At 37.0% G+C, this 18434-nt stretch overlaps 1 pseudogene; it reads left to right on the top strand.

The window, feature by feature from the left end:
* Positions 1–11164: 11164 nt before the first annotated feature.
* LOC124348730 lies at positions 11165–17806 on the top strand (annotated as a pseudogene).
* The last annotated feature ends 628 nt before the right edge of the window (positions 17807–18434 follow it).

Raw genomic sequence — 18434 nt, 5'->3', positions numbered from 1 at the left:
TCTCAAAAATTAAATGCTGAATATTCCAATATAAATTTAAAAAATTAATAAATGAGTAACACGTGAAAGGTCTTAACTTTTAAAATTTGAACAATGAATACTGCGCAGTAATGTTGGGCTTTTTGCCAAAAAATGTTATGCTTTCTGTGAAAAAATATGGAACGCTTGTTTACCAGTCAACTAATGACTCCTCAATTCCTCAATCACCTATAATGAATAAATAAATAATGAATATAAAAATTCCTTCTTAAAAATTAAATATATAAAAAGCAATATGAAAAGCCCATTTGCGCCATAAGACAACACGGCCGCCGTCGGAGTGATCCGATACTTTGTGCGCCACTTTTCTAGGCATAAAAAATAGGGGAAAAAATCTGAAAAAAATTCAGACAATAGAAAAAACGTAAAATGACATAAATCCCAAGTTTGGTGAATTTATGTCATTTTTTCGATTTTTGCCACCCGAAAAACCCATATGAAAAATACACGCCGCCTTATGGAACGGCGCGGGGTGATCCCATACTTATGGAGGGGACTGTATTCTATCTTCTTCTCCAACGTATCCCCAAACGAAATAACCAAACCCTTCTAACTCATTGTAATCGGATTATTTGTTTTGTGGACTTGCTACTGTTCTTTGTATTATTGATTCGATTACATTACATTACACTTGAAGTATCCCCGAAAATGCTAAGTGTATTTTTTTATAATTTGTAGACGATTCTGCAAGATTACTCACTTCACTTCACGTCAGTCACTTCCGGTTCAAATCTCAAAAAACAATGTTTTGTATTTGTCCATGAATTTGAACAGAATTTGAGCTCTTAAATAATCATACTTATTTATTGTGATTTACGCATCTTTTACGCTTTAGCCCTAATTCCAGACTTTTGGTTGTATATATTTGATGGCAAGCTGTATTTCGCCTATCCAACACTAAAAGGCATTGAATCGCGTAACTGGGAAAAGCCATAAAAGGAAAGATAGTATCCTAGCCCAAATTATCCTGGCTGCAATTCAACGCAGAGGTTTTAGTTTTTTTTTTTTTTACTATGCTATATATTTTCTTATATTCAAATAACAGTTTATCTATTATTTTGCAGATGATTACAATTCTTGCAGGGAATACACGAAAACTCTAATTGCGAGTTTTCATTTTGGATTAAAGTAAAACATTTTTATTCTAGTAAGCTAAGTTTGTCAAATAAATTGGTGGTGTCAATGGACGAGATGCAGCTTTGTTTGCCTTAACTACAATCAACTGCAGAGCATGCTGCAACTGGATCGGAATAAAAAGGGTGCAATCCACAAATATGCCTTAAAAGGAATTATACCTAACTTATTATATAACTAAAAGGAATAGTTATAGTTAAAGTATTTCTTGGCTAGTTATTACAAACTTGAACTTGCTTCATATTATTATATACTGTTTCTAACTTTTAAATGTTTTCTTCTTTTTGGGCTATTACTCCCAAATAAATTAACTGATTTGATTGATTTTCTGTTTTTATGTTTTCTGTGCTTTCTTTCATTTCCAGTATTTTTTGGTAATTTTAGCAGAAACGGTTTACCTGTACTGATTTTCACTCTTTAAAAATTCAGGGATATGACATTGGGTGAATTGGGACACTAGGGTGGGCGATAAGGGACAGCCACAGTTAAGTCTATTAAAACATCATAAATATATATAAAAAATTTAAAAACTATCCGCATTCAGAAATTCTGTATGTTTGAACCGTTTCATCATCATCTTATAGTTAAAGAAACTGCTTTTCAGAGATGAGGAAAAAATCAAGGGGATATGGTTTCGGATTATCGATGACAAAAATTGATTTACGATTAATTAAAAGTCTCGAAGAATAGTAATGGCACAACAAGTATCCTCCCTAAGTCCCACATACGACTGTTCCATGTCGGACACATCTATCTCACTGCTGCCTCTCAGTTGTCTCACCCAACCCAAAAAACGGCATTGTTTAAACCTGCTGCTTATATGACTCGAAATGATTCTCATAAAATTAAAATTTCAATTGCAAACGATAAAGAAATGTCTATAGAGTGGTTTGAGGTTGCCATCTTGGATGGGTATTTTCCCACTTTTAGTGCAACGAAAACCCCAAAGCATTGGGAATTTGGGGATTTTCTTTCCGTTGAGCAGTCAAGGAAGTGAAGAATGCAGGAGGGAATAAAGGTGTTAGTCCCCCTTTTTTCACTTCGCTTTGTCTTTCTATTCGTACCCCTTTCCCCCCCTTGCTTACAAAAAAAAACATTTTATTGTTTTGGATAACTTCTCGATCCGCTTCTTAACTGCACTCTTCCAGTGATACCACAATTGCGATATCATCCCCTTTCTTCTAAAGCCTTCTTCCATCGTAACGGCACAAACCTGGGGCATCAAACATATTCTTATCAGACAAAACTGTAATAACCTTTTATTGAAAAAAATGTTTTTAAATTTTCCTGTCATACATACGTAATGTCATACAAACACACAGAAAAAAATAAATTTGTGAGGGCGAAGATGGAAGAAAACAAATGGTTGAGGTTCCATCTTGATATCTTCTTCCCTTTTTGTCGCTTCCTCAATCAGCTTTTACAAGCGCTTGATTTCAGTTTGAAGGGTCGATACAACAAGTTCCGATTCCCCGTCATAACTTCCTTCTTTTAAAAAATGATGTGAATTGGTGGAGCTGGAACTTGTGTTGCAAACAAAAAGTAGTGAATACTTACTTTGTTTAATAAACAAAAAAAAATGTTTTTTAAATACTTACTTAGTGAAGTGGCTGGAAGGAATTGAGATGGTGGAGTAGTATGCAGTGGCGGAGTAGTCTGCAGTGGTAGAGTAGTCTGCGAGGCTTACCTCCTTAATGGATAGTCACAGAGCTGTTGGGTGAGCATTTTGGCAGTGACCATCCAAAAAACTTGACTCGGCAGACCACGGCACATCCAAAAGGCTCTTTAATGCTCCAGTTGGGATTGTTTAACCTGTATTGCGCCAGTTTTTTAACCAATTTCTTCAACTAAGTTTTCCACTATTTTTTCCATAACTGATCCTGGATTCTTGTGTAATGTTTGATGATATCTTTAAGCTTGAAACGTTCATAGCAGGGGATCTTTAGAAAGATAAAAACAACCACTGTTTCCACAATCTCATCCAACATGGTTTCCAACACCTTCTCCACAAATGCTTGACTGTATGTCCAAAAGTTTTGTTGGTAGTTTTGAAATTCTTATCGCAATATCTTAGAATAATTGTACAACTCTATAAATAAATTAATAACTCAATATAACTGTAATGGTTTTAGATTTCGTTTATTGGCATGCTTATTACAAAAAATTCCAGTAAAATCACTAGTACAGATAACATTGAAAGAAAGAAATTAATTTCAAAGATAAGTTGGCAAACACTGTGGACAAGGAATACTATTTCTTGGCCAGTTCTTTAGCCAATTTCTCTTTCATTGCTTTGTAAGTACGTATACATTTTTTGCTGTCTGTCTTACAATGATTAAATTTTTGAGGCAAGTAGTTTTCAATATTTTTACGACGATCGTTTGTTTTGCCATGATATGTCCCCTGGTAGACTTTCTTCATCGCATCTACAAAAACACATACATGAAATACATATATATATATATATATATTACTGTATTTTACATCTTATTTGCTGCAGTTCTTCCTCTAGCAACGGAATGAAGATATCTTCGCATTCTCTCCTTTTTGTTGCCGTTAATGTTTTCTTGTGCAGTTCGATGTAGAGGAGGCTATAGTGCCCTTTTTTGATGACACGAGCATCCAATTTGGACTGTATGTCAAAAGTATTCTTATCTAACATCTTAATACTATTGAGAGATATTGGCTGACATCTGTCAACCAAAAGAAACAATTAGAGGATGAGAGAAAGAGAAAATTTAAGTGAAACTTACTTTCTGTAGTAACATAACGCCGCCTCTAACGATGGTCTATGTTCTAAATGTAACTGTAACTGTAAATGTTCTAAAATGGACAAAGAATGATTAAATTATTATGATCATTAAATTATTGAAATTTGAAATTAAAGTAAATTACTTTATATAAGTTAGCCTAGTCATGGGTCAATTTACATGTCCCATTGCGGCCTAAGCTGTAAGGGACTTTGTAAACCTATACTACCTGTATGGGCTGTTCAATGGCTGTGTGATGATGAGAGATGTCTGATTAGTTTATTGTGGTGGCCAGCCACAGAGCTGCTGAGTCACTTTCTTCATTTGTGACCATCTATAAAACTTTGCCAGTATGGCAACTGCAACCCCCAAAATCCCTTCAATGACGTGGTTTGGATAGGCCACAGCCTTGTCCACCCCTTTCTCCACCGCCTTTTTCACGATATTTTTTTTTAAATTCTACAGCTTCTTAGGTGACTTTTGACGACATGATAAAAAAAGAGAAAAAATTAAATTTTTTACGTTAATTAAAAAAGCAATAATTATTACTAACCTTTTTTTTAATCTGGACAATAGAATAAAAAATTCAGCATTAAATTTGTGTTTCGAATCTCCCATTACTTGAGGGATAATTTTTTGCTGTTGGTTATGTTATCCTTTGAGAACCCGATCGTTGCAATACTAAAATATTGTCTGGTGATTGAGATAGCGAAACTTGCATTGTTTCCGGTATTGGAACAAATGTGAATGGAGTTTCACATTTGGTTAATAACGCCTCGTCTAAGATGGGCTTTGAATATTTTGCACAAAAATTTGTGAAATAAAACCGTGTTTTTTTAAACATTATATTACAGTTTTTTAAATTAACGTGCTAACCGTTAGCTCTGGTTTCAAAAGAATTTCAAACTTTTCAATTCCGATTTATTCGGTTTGCATGGAACGGAAAACTTGTTGAAAAGTTGGTAAAGCAAGTTCCGTTGCAAAACTATAATTCTTCAACACCGAGTTTTCAAACGCTATTGGGTGTTTTCTTCTAGTTTGTTTAAACAAACAAGAAGTAATTGTGAATTTGAAGTCACATTAATCAAAATGAATTACTTCGGTAAATGAGGGATATGAAGATTTGTTTCGATATTTCGTGTACACAAGCATATTATTATTATCCCAAAACTAGCTGATTTATTATTAATTTATTCTAAAAAGGTATTTTTTTTTAATTCTTCAAGCGCTTTAAAATTTCCTTGGGAATATTGGATCTTTCCTTCTCTCTCGTTTGTAACAGTACTCAATGTGAAAATTTATTTCGTCTGCAATCTTCTTTTTTTGTTTGATTTTTTTTATTAATGTGTGGTAGGGGCTGGGAATAAATTTTTTTTGTATAATAATTCTTAACATCTAAATAAATTTTGAAATTTCGTTAAAAAAATAGCAATAGTGCAAAGAGGCAACGAATGGTAAAATTAAAAAAAACTTAAAAGAAATTTAAAAAGTTTAATTAATTCTACATAATGAACCTAGAAGATATAAATTAATTAGGAGGTCAAAATGGAGCCATCAAGCCTAGAGATTTGAGTAGGAGAGGTAGTATTTTTCCCTAAATGGAAGTCTATTTTTTTAAATGCAAACCAAATCACAACACTATCAACAAAAACGTTGATAATGAACCAATGATAGGCCAGAGATGACAATTACTTGGGACTAAAAAATGCAACAAATAACATGAATCGCAAATATGAAAAAGCCACAAAGATGAAAAGTGGGGCAATAATGGAATCTACACCATATACCAATTATACAATATCCGTACCATAAGAAAAATTCAAATATTGGAATGTATCTTCAATGACACTGAAGAAAACTGAGCGCAAACCAGGAAAGAAACTAAAATGTAATTCCTATTCAGGCATTCTGTGATTGGTATATGAGCCCAGTCATGTTATGTTCTTGTGTTAGTTAGTGCAAAAATTAAAAAGTACCAATGTGAGTAAATTTTGATTTATTCAGTATTTCTTTCCTTTGAGAAATTTCACATTCGGCTATTAACAATGAAGTTGATTTTGTTCCAGTTTGATTTTTTTTTACCTTTACAATGCAACAACAAATTCCAAGAAAATGGCGTTTCCTTCTTCCTTCTTAATTATTAAGGCTTTTTAACAGAAATGGTAAATAAGTCTATAATCTAGTTCACAACTCAATTTTATATGGACAACGTTTTTTAAAGAAATAATATTGAAAATTGATTCAAAGAAAGAAGGAAATATTAATTATAATTGATACGCTTAGAAAATACACTAATGCTACCACAATAGATTCTTGCTGGATTCGCCAACGGCGATCTAAATTGGGTGAAAACGAAATAAAAAAAATATACACTGCTGGTTTGATGTGAGCTCCATACAAGTAAGAGAAGTCACCTTGCCATTCAAAATATTAAAGGTCACCTGACGTTTTCTATTATAAAAACCATATTGAAGAACTTAAACTTAGGTAGCAACCAATTTTATTACTTGTGACATTAATTTTGACGTTTAAAAAATTAAATTTGTCTCGAGATCATATGGTTTCGCTGAAAAATAGCATTACGGCTAGACAAAGTTGTTGAAAATCACACACACATCATTCAAAAACATTTATTTAGGATGCAGATAGGAACACATATTTAGCCGATAGACAGCGTATAGTGTTTAAATTAAAAAATCTGTGAGTCTGAGAGGACAGACTTCGTTGCCAAGATAGCTTTCCATTTTCTAGTTTGAGTTTGAGTGGATTGGCCCAACAAGTATACATACTAGTTAAAAATACCAACTATCTTACTAATACCGATCTCATTCTCGTACATAGTTTGGAAGGGTGATGGTACGGCTGGAGCGTGTAGTCGGACATTAAAAGGGAATTTCCTTTCCACCAATGACTAAAAATAGTATGGCAATGACAAATTTCTACATAAATCCCCATCCAGTGTTACTTCTACGACACTCGAGTATGTTGAGAAATAGGAAAAAAAAGGGAAAATGTATGCTAAGCCATCATTAGACCTTTCACGTAATTTTACCCAGAAGCTGAGTGATAAAGTGGTAGGAAGGGAGGAAGGAATCAATCACACAGAAACAGTATATGCATATAAAGATACGCTTTGAGGTCGAATAGAACAGTCTTCATCGTAAAATTTCACAATTTGTAAAAAATATTGACATATTCAGACGTGATTGTAAAACCATTTCTGTGGTCGGCTCAGCAATTCTTCTTTGCTGAGCTTGGAAATTACAGGAATAATACACTTATAGTGAAATAACCACTTGAAACTATATTTCTGCCTATGTAGTCAAGGAAGTCAAAATTTTGTTTTTTTCTAGCCGTGCGTTAACTTTTTCATCGTCGTTCAAATGAGGTTCATATTTTTCGTGTGGCAATATATCCACTATAAATCCACTCAATTCTTTTGCAGGGGTCATTTGATTCTGAGCAAGACTGAAGGCACTTCATCCTGACTCATTCGCTGCAATGATAATGGTCCATCTAAATCGCGTTTATCCATGGTAGCACACAACTATCCATAGAATTGACGACATCCATGCGACTCGTCTGAGCCGACGTCCAAACCTTCCGTTACGGGATTGGCTTCGTCCATTGTAATGCCATACCGTACAACATCGGAATTTTTCTAGCCTTTGGACGTCACCGAAATAGTTCCGTTCAACTTCCAAACCTGGGCGGACCAGCTGTCACCAAAGCGACAAACGTTATCTGGTTCACTCTTTTCATCCATATCCGTCATAATTACACCTAATTCGTACTAGCACTCTCCTCGCTCTCCTTAAAATTCGTCAAACAATTCAAATAGTTTAAATGTTTCTGTTGAAATGTGAAACAGGAACCTACACATTAAAAACCATTCCCAATTAATGTTAAATGTAAGGATTGACCAAGATTGGAATCTGGGAATGGGTTCTGGGAAAATCTGGGAATGAAGGCGCGGCATCATCCTGCGACACCATCCAAAAATTCACAATTGTTAGTCTTTATAATTTTTTATTTATGCTGCTAATTATTTAATTCATCCCTGTAAAGAACAATTCATAAAAATAAGATTAATAATTCATAGTTTTATCAGATATGGAACCTAACCAAAAGAAACCTGGAAGCAGTTTATAAAATGGATCTTGAACAAGATTAGGGTTGTTCTTACACCTTTTCTAAGAATCTTTAAACGCACAAACATAGCAGTTATACCGTTAAGCCAGACTTTTTATTTTCAATAACAATCGATCTAAATTAATTCTTATTTTTTTATTTTTTTGTGAGCTGCTCTGTTTAAATAAAATGTTCAAGTATTATTGGGAATCCCAGTTTCTTTTAACGCAATAGAACTGCAACACAAACTATGCTTATACTTTCTTCCTTAAAGTTCCTTAATTTTTTTTCATAATTTAATTGAATCGTACCTGAAAAAATTTTCATGAATTTACGAAAGTGAACTTTTTCTACGTGTCTAAAAGGCAAAACACTTCAATTTTCTCTACATTCTCAAATATTTATTGCGTAAAAAGAGGCTTTGGGGGATTTCTTAATAGTAATGTAAGTTGTTCTTGTATTTTAGCTTGCTATTTAGAAGGGAGATATCTGTATTGGATATTTCATTAATTACTGGCTTTCCGATCATCGATTAATACTCATTTATTGAAAAAGAATTGTTCGCAGTGAGGAAGAAAACAAAAAATGTTTTCAGTGGCATCTTTTATCGAGTAACGGTTCGATAGTACCATATTTACGATAATACCAAGCCTGGAAATGGTCGTCTCACAATTCGAAAGGTTTTTCAATAATTGTTTGAAGTTTTCGACAACTTCCTAAATTTTTATCATCGTTCCTCGTTGAGAATTTTTAGATTTCCCAAAAAAGCACCAAAAACAGACGTTTTACGAAAGCTGGTACCTAATATTAGGTTATTAACCATAATATAAGATATTAACAACCAACGTGCCACCGATGCCGGTGAACTTGTTGGTGAAAATCCTGCTGCCAACAACGAGAAGCCGGTGGACGTGCGGCCCAAAAACGAGAGATCATTTTGGCTGACAAACAGATCACCTACAACACACAAGTAAACTCCATGGCGGGTGGAAATTTTTTGAGTGCATGCAACGCGATTATTAAGATCATGATTGATTTCACCCGGCGATTGACTAGTGCTGGTCTGGCTTTCAACATCTTTTACTTGCTAGCCACCACCAATTAACTTGTGGCGAAGCCGAAACTGACATGTACAGTTCCAAAAGGGAAAAAATTGTTGCCGCATTTGCATAACGACACGATCGAAGTTCTGAAAAGCAGTAACGAAACGGGTGGACACCGTGTGCACAAGAGGAATATATTTCAGAATAAATAAGTATCTTTGAATAAGAAAATTCTTGAAATCCCATTTTATTCAAAAACAGCGTACATTTCGTCTGTCAATTTTAGACTAAATCAATCAATCGAAACCAGCTCGCCCGGCGTCAAGTGGACCGTTGGGCTGTTTTGCGAATGCTGCTTCCGCCCTGAACCCTGCTGCACCAAGCTCGTCTCCAGGATTGCTCAAGTTCTGAGCTACTTTCTGATATGACTTAGCATCCTTCACATTATTGCAATTAGTTTTATTTTAATTATTTGGACGAAGTTAACAAACTTGCACGATCAGATTGAAATCATTTTGTGCCTGATCATCAGCATCATTGACATCGATCGCGAGCCAAACCCATGCTTCTTTCGTGTCATGTCCTTCTTTCTTGGATTTGTGGAGTTGTGCGTCCTAACTGTCCGAGGTGTCATGGACATCATGGACGCCAATGGGGTCTTCTACGGAATCCGTGACGAAAGTCACAACGCGACCTCCTCCATTGTCGGATAGTCTCCGTTTTTGTTCCTCCCTTAAATCAAGAAAGAAGAAAATTTATGAAAAGGGGCAGGCGACTGACGCGAGTTCAGCACAAGCTTCCTCAACCTCATTTTCTGTCGAACAGTCGAAGGTCTTAAAGTACGTCTTAAAGTCTCTCTCTAAAGTCTCGTCTCTCTCTCGTCGGGCAACAGTTTTTTTTTCGAAATGGTAACCCTAAAATTAGTTTTAACTAATTCATTTTAATTTTTAACCCTAAATTCAACTTTTAACTTTTTTTTTCTCCTCTAGGCTGAAATTCGGAACAACTTGGCCGTCACGAATGGCGCAGCAGCCGCAATGGCGAAAGCGTTTGGAGCTTTGATTAAAGTCATCTACGATTTCATCGCCTCGGATCTCTCACCTGCTGCGCGCCACCTCAACATCATTTACGCCAGCTTGCTGGCGATTGAAATCATTTTGTGCCTGATCATCAGCATCATTGACATCGATCGCGAGCCAAACCCACGCTTCTTTCGTGTCATGTCCTTCTTTCTTGGATTTGTGGAGTTGTGCGTCCTGACTGTCCGAGGTGTCATGGACATCATGGACGCCAATGGGGTCTTCTACGGAATCCGTGACGAAAGTCACAACGCGACCTCCTCCATTGTCGGATAGTCTCCGTTTTTGTTCCTCCCTCAAATCAAGAAAGAAGAAAATTCATGAAAAGGGGCACGTGACTGACGCGAGTTCAGCACAAGCTTCCTCAACCTCATTTTCTGTCGAACAGTCGAAGGTCTTAAAGTACGTCTTAAAGTCTTTCTCTAAAGTCTCGTCTCTCTCTCGTCGGGCAACAGTTTTTTTTTCGAAATGGTAACCCTAAAATTAGTTTTAACTAATTCATTTTTTTCAATTAGTTTTAACTTTTTTTTCTCCTCTAGGCTGAAATTCGGAACAACTTGGCCGTCACGAATGGCGCAGCAGCCGCAATGGCGAAAGCGTTTGGAGCTTTGATTAAAGTCATCTACGATTTCATCGCCTCGGATCTCTCACCTGCTGCGCGCCACCTCAACATCATTTACGCCAGCTTGCTGGCGATTGAAATCATTTTGTGCCTGATCATCAGCATCATTGACAGCGATCGCGAGCCAAACCCACGCTTCTTTCGTGTCATGTCCTTCTTTCTTGGATTTGTGGAGTTGTGCGTCCTGACTGTCAGAGGTGTCATGGACATCATGGACGCCAATGGGGTCTTCTACGGAATCCGTGACGAAAGTCACAACGCGACCTCCTCCATTGTCGGATAGTCTCCGTTTTTGTTCCTCCCTCAAATCTAGAATCTTTCTTGTTCCCCCTGTCAAATGTGTGATAATAAAATAAATTAATGTGAATGAATAAGAAGCTAAGAGCTGTCCCTGCGGCCCCTGCGGCCCCAGATGCTGTCGCCAAAGTAAGTCATTCCTCGCCCGTTAATGTCGTCACGCGTGTGGGACCCATTACCTCCATTAATATTTTTTTTTATTTTTAAAACAGACCTTTAATAGCCAGGCCAACCTACTGACGTCATCAGACCTGGTTGATTGATTCGATAGGCTTATGTTGATCATCCTCGCGTTTAACCACGTTCTGCCCGGCATGGCGATGGCCTTAAATGTTTGCTACCTCGTTTCAGTACTTCTGAAGATAGCAAACTCATGCTGGATTTTGTGCACAGATAGTGATAAGCATCCGACCATGCTTAAATGGCAAAGTCGTATGACTTTCATCATCTCCGCCATTGTCCTTTTCTTTGCCGGGGGGGTGAACAAATTGATCAGCGACGGCGAATTCTTTGACAACGCCACTCGAGGCAATTTAGGCCGAATTTTTCTTTTTTTTTGTCGTTTTCTTGTGGTGAGGTGATGTATGTATGATTTTGTGTTTTTTTCTTATTGCTTGGATGGATGGATGTTTCGGTTGGATGGATGTTTCTTCAACCGAAATGTTTATGGGTTCAGAAACTGGCTCTTCTGGTGCTTCATCCAGTTGCTGATTCTCGACCGTAATTTCGTCAGATAAATTCTCGATGGGACCCACCACGACCAAACCCACGCTTCTTTCGTGTCATGTCCTTCTTTCTTTGATTTGTGGAGTTGTGCGTCCTGACTGTCCGAGGTGTCATGGACATCATGGACGCCAATGGGGTCTTCTACGGAATCCGTGACGAAAGTCACAACGCGACCTCCTCCATTGTCGGATAGTCTCCGTTTTTGTTCCTCCCTCAAATCTAGAATCTTTCTTGTTCCCCCTGTCAAATGTGTGATAATAAAATAAATTAATGTGAATGAATAAGAAGCTAAGAGCAACCGAAGAAACCTTCGGAAAAACATTGGCTGTGTTAAAGAGAGAGTCCAACACAGCCCTAGCTACTACGGCAGCCGAGCCAAGAGAGGCAATCACGGTGATTACTGCTCAACTAGCACAGCTCTTTAGAGCCCTAACCCAGACATCAGAGTCCAGGAGCTAAGGGAAGAAATCCAACAAACGCTAGTAGGACACAGAGAAGCCCATAATACGGCCGCACAAATTCTATCAGACAGGTAAGGCCAAGAATCCTTTACAAATAGGCTTCAGGAAATTCAAAAATTAGTTTTTTTTTCAGTCAACCTCTTTTATGTGTCATATTTTTACTGAGCTGACTACTGACGACGACGCTGTCGAAAAATTACTGAGATGAAGGCAGAATATACAGCAATGCCAATCCCAAATATGTATCTCAAAACATTTAAATTAATATATTCTCATCCGGCAACGTTGCATATAGACCCTTTTGAAATTCTACGATTCCACAGAGCTAATAACTGGGAATTTGCACAGGTGTTTGAAATGTGTGCACCTTGTTTTGACGGCAAGGGAAGCATAGTGGAATTCGGTAAATTTGTCATTCTCTGCCACTACAGCGCTAGTGTACATTTCTTCATTATTCAGGGCCCTAAACATAGACCTCGATCGGATGCTGATTTGCATGTATTTGCAATAGCTAGCAGTTTTTTTCAATTGTGGCCTTCTATCGACATATTTAATTCATATTTCTTCTCTTTCGATGAAATTCTTTCAAAAAGTTGTTGAGTGATCAGTTTGTCATGGAATTATTATTTAATTAACTTTCAACGAATTTTTCTTGACTCCATCTCCTTGGTGTATTATTATAATTGCGAAAATAAGGAACTACCGGTTCAATCTATAGAAACGAAAAATTCAGTGGACAGAAGACATGTAGGGGAGACTGGAGTAAAATGGGACACCGGGTCAAAAGGGACAGTGGGGGGAAAAATAGTAGATGTTAATAAAACTTTAAAAATTTTTAGTATGTTATGTAAATCTGTATAATCTACTTCGGCATGAAATTTTGTTGATTTTTGTCAATAACTGCATGAGTTATTGACAAAACTAAAAAAACGGTTTTTATTTATAAATTTTTGTCTCCGCCATTTTATGTTTATAGAAACAAATAAACGGTAATGGCATGTAAATTTAAAATTTAAATGAAGCTGATTCATTTCTTGATCGTTTAAAACAAAAATTAGAATTTTAGACCAATTTGTTTAGACGGTATGAACTTTTTAAAAAAAGAGTCATAATCGGGTTGTTTGGGACAGCCGTTTTTGCCTAAAATGGGACAGTTACGGACCAATCAGCGTACAGCATTTTTAAGAGGCTCGATTTCCTGACCTAGCAACGCAGGATGTCCTACAGCTCCATAAGGGTTTTTGTATATATAAGAAAAAAGGTTCATTAACACAATAATTTAATTGAAACATTTATAAACTCAAAGAGTCTATGCAGTGGAACACTTTTTCAATTTTTTTCAATTTTATTAATGAATTTTAAGGCGAAAACGGAGGACGTCCCTTACCACCCACCCCAGTGTCCTCACTTACCCCAAAAAATAGGCTCCTACCATAAATCTGAGTAAACTTTAAAGGTCTTTTATGGGGAAATGGTTTATTATAAAATTATAAAAAAAATATGGGGGGTACATTACAATAAAGAATACATAAAAAAAAATTTTTAACGAAATTAAAGAATTAGTTGGGGAGATATAGGGGGCAAACGAAAACCGTCCCGTTTTACTCCAGTCTCCCCTACCCATTTTATATGCACGAGTTACAAAACCTGTTTATCCCTAGTGATTTCTTGATATCTGATAGTCAATAAATATAAAATTCGACCGTCAGTTTGGAATTCCTTTTAAAAACAAGATTGGAAAAGCTTACAAAAGTATTATAGTAAGAGTATTAAACTAAAACATATTTAGGGTGTAATGATAGAATGTCGGTAAAAAGAAACCACCAATTCGAGTCATACATTGTGATAGGATAGCGCAAAGACGACATGTTCCGCTGTACTAATCATGAACTCAAAAAACTGATTATCACCAGTGATTTCAAAATATTTCGTAAAATAATAAATTTGTGATTGTGTCATAAAATTTACAGTTTCAAGAGTAGTACTTACGCTCATTAATGGTATACTGTTTAATTTGTGACACTAAGTAATTACCGATTAAATCGGTATACTGGAAGAGATAAGCAGAAAAAAATTTCCCGTGTCTAGTGGAAGAATAAAAAAGTGATTTTTAGTAGTAATTTGTTAATATGTCATAATAAGTAAATGTGCAATTCTGCTATAAAACTTATGGTCTTATGTGTAATACTCACGCCTATTTAGGATATGCTGTTATAATGCTGATAATAATAAATCACTGGTTCAATTCATATAAAAATGAAAATGTGAGTGCTGTACGAAAGACATCTTTCCATGACATGTGCATTAGTTACAAAACTTATTTATAATAGCGATTTGTTAATATTTGATAATAAGGAAACGTGTAATTCTACCAAAAAACTTATAGCAGTTTTATGTGTACTACTTTTCAAATTTAGGGTATACCTTTACAATACCTACAATAAAAAATTTCCGTTTCTATTCATACATTGCGATAGGTTAGGGCACAATTGACGTGATCCCATTTAATATTCACAAGTTACAAAATGGCTTAGGCCATGGGAATGGAATTGGCCATAATGAACATAAATATGATTGGTATAATTGTTTTGTTTTGAGATTTATATTTCGCGATGGCATTGCTCTATCTTACGCCTGCGTCTCAGTTAATGCGGCTACAATGTCGTCAGCAGATAGTTCTGTCAATAGTTGATTATGAAGAAATAATAAAAAATTTAAAAACATCAGCTAACTGGATAAAGACCTTCAAAGTAGAGAAGAATTTTTTTTACATTAGAGGGGATATTCACAGGTGTAACGAAATATTTCACATAAGAAATTTTTATGCAGCAATAAATATTTAAAAATATGACAATTCCCTTAAGATCATCCACAGATGTGTTTTCTTGCGGATTAAAATTTGATTTTCTGTTTTCTCAAAATGCACATTTAAGACAGATAGGCGAATGAGTGAATCTAAGGTGACGAGAGCACAACAGAAATGATTTGTTAATCTCCTGAAAATAGCTTTTGGTTCTCCGAATTGTCAATAGGCATGGGGAGTAGATACTTGCCGTGGCCATAACAACAATGTTTCTTGCGTCTTGTTCCATCCTAAACAAGAGCTTATCCTTTCCAACTCAGAGGAAAAGAGTATCCGTGTGTGGGACCTCAAGCAAAGGACGTGCCTCAACACTTTCCGTCGTTAACACGACCGTTTCTAGGTTATGGCTGCTTATCTGACTTTGGGTCTATTTGCAGCCAGTACATTAATATTCTGTAAAATTTCAAATTGGATTACGCTAATGCCCCATTAGCGTAATCCAATTTGAAATTTTACGTGATTAATTTAATGTGTTGTTTATTCAGGGCACAGTTCCGGAATGATGATCTTCAAACTGGAGCGATAAAGGCCTGCGTACAGCTTGCACGGCAATCTGCTATTTTACGTAAAGGAGCGTACCCTTCGTCAGTTGGATCTCACCACGTCGAAAGATACCGGTTTGCTGCAGTTGAGGGGAAGCGCTAGCACGCCGATCCACAGCATCCTTCACAATTTAGCCGAGCAGTCTGCTCTGGTTCTCACTCGCTGCCAATTTAGAAAATTGCATCTACGAGCTCTACTCGGTTCCAGTTGAAGCTGATTGTCCGCAAGATGGTGGCGATGGAAAATGTTCAACAGGTGTGACTGCCATCTGAGTCGCTCGTAATCGTTTCTGTCTTGGATCATAAGTCATAACCATACGGTATGCTACGACAAAAAACACCGTTTTGTTTTTCTACAACAATTTATTTCAGTTTTTATTTTTTAGATCATAATCAAAAAGGAAAAGAACGAAGTCAGCAAGAAAATTTTTGGCACCTCCATGTGATGAAATCTTTTATGCTGATGCGTTTTGCTCCGTGATAAAGAAGGCTTGACCTTATTCGATATCCAACAGGAACGTAGTGCTGGACAGTTAATAATAAAAAAAATCAAGTAGATCATTCCAAGAATACTTCTTTATTCAAAAATTTGCTTTGCAGGTTAAAACGACCAAATGTCGTCATATCGTTTGGTCGGTGGACACAAGTCACGTTGCATTACTGGGCAAGCACGTCTTGACCACCGCCAACCGTCGACTGGAAGTGCTGTGCACCATCCAGGAGAACCCCAGACTCAAGACTGCCCACGGGGAAGTTCCCGGTGTTCTGATATACACCACTAGCCACCAGATCAAGTATTCATTGATCAACGGCAATCACGGCATCATCCGTACCCTAGATCTGCCCATGTACCTCACCCGTGTCAAGGGCAAGGCTATCTACTGTTTGGATCGTGATGCTCGCCCCCGCATGTTCCAGTTGGATCCCCACTGCCCTGGCTCTCCAATGTGGCAACATTGAAGCAGCTCTTGAAGCCGCCAAGGCTTTAGACGACAAGTTTTGTCGGGAGAAACTTGGCGAAGCTGCCCTTCTTCAAGGTAAGGATTCTCGCAAGTGATTTTTTGTTCTTCATAATGTTAACTTACTCTATATTGAATTCTATAGGCAACTACCAGGTCGTTGAGATGTGCTATCAAAGGACAAAGAATTTCAACAAATTGGCCTTTTTGTATCTGATTACTGGCAACCTAAACAAGCTAAGAAAGATGACGAAGATTGCTGAAATTCGCAAGGACATTTCGGGTCAATACCAATCGGCTCTTTTGCTAGCGGATATGCAAGAACGTGTCAAGGTGCTTCGTAACTGCGGACAGGTAATACAGTTCAGTTAACTAAGGTTTGAATGATAGTAATGTTTAAACATGGTCTAGACGAGCTTGGCTTTCCTTACTGCCGCTACCCATGGACTTAATGAAGAAGCTGAACTACTGCAACAACAGCTGGAAGCAGCATGTCAACCAGTACCTACTGTAAATCGATCTGCTGTGTTCTTGCAGCCGCCTTCTCCAATTGCTCAGGCGGAATCCAACTGGCCATTGTTGACTGTTTTCAAGGTACGCCATTGTTTATTTTATACATTTTAATGGGAAAGGAAACTTAACATTTGAAATGAACTGGATTAGAGATTTTTCGATGGACCCATGGGAGCTCGTACCATTGCTTATGGATCTGCTGTTGCTACCAAGGAAGATGCCGGTGAACCTGATGGCTGGGGAGATGATGCCGATTTTGTTTACGATGATGAAGATAAACCAGTTGGATCGGCTGGCACTTGCAAAAACGCACAACAAACTCGCAAAATCCTTCAGGTACTTCATTTGGAAGTTTAATGTGGTAACTCATACTCAATTTGTTTTATTTTGTGTCCATAGGCTTGCGATAAAGGTGCAAATGATGAAGTCCAGCTCCACTACGATGAGCACAACCCGTTCAACTTGTGCGCTAAAACTTACACGCCCATCTATCGCAGAAAACCAGAAGAAAAGTGCCCTCTTTGTAGTTCAATTTACCAACCTTCATTGAAGGGATCCTTGTGTCAAGTTTGTATCGTTGCTGAAATTGGAAAGGATTGCATCGGATTGCGGATTAGTACCGCCCAATTCCGATAAACGAAACGTTCGTGCCCCTTGATAATTACAGTATTGTTTATTTTATCAACTGGCTGAACCCCAGTCTTTTGATCAACAGTTTGTTATTTTTCTTTCGCTTTTTGCTATGTTGGTTTGTTAATTTTGGGGTAGTACTAGTAAGTACTACTCTGTCCCAATCTACACAACCACAACTGAGGCGGCCAAGTATTAAAAGTGGATGTTAATCTTAGGATTTCTTAAGGTTTAGTTTGTAATCTGTGTCTAAATACAATACAAGCTGTTCTCACTCTTTGTTTTATTCTTATCCGTGTAACACCACCTGTCACAGTTGCTGACCTCGCCTGCGCAAAGCTGACAATTTCACTATCTTTCAGGAGTAATCTTCGAGACAACTCTGATTCAAGACCTGCCGGTCAGAACCCTTTTTTGCTCGACATCGCTGACGCCTTTTTCATGGCGTCTCAAGTACCCGCAATTTCAACCATGAACTAATCTTCATCATTCGCAAACACAAAAACAAGCAAACTTAACTGAACTTACAGACTTCAAGAAATTCATCAACCATTTCGCAGTAGGAAACTCATCCACATTACTGCAACGAAGTTTCCAAAAAAATCTCATCAGGTATCCTACTTTATCCTCTCTCTCATTTCATTT

The sequence above is a fragment of the Daphnia pulicaria genome, chromosome 7, assembly GCF_021234035.1.
Source record: "Daphnia pulicaria isolate SC F1-1A chromosome 7, SC_F0-13Bv2, whole genome shotgun sequence".
Taxonomy (NCBI): Eukaryota; Metazoa; Arthropoda; class Branchiopoda; order Diplostraca; family Daphniidae; genus Daphnia; species Daphnia pulicaria.
The sequence above is the reverse complement of the archived record's forward strand: the minus strand, read 5'-3'. Positions and strand labels throughout refer to the sequence as shown.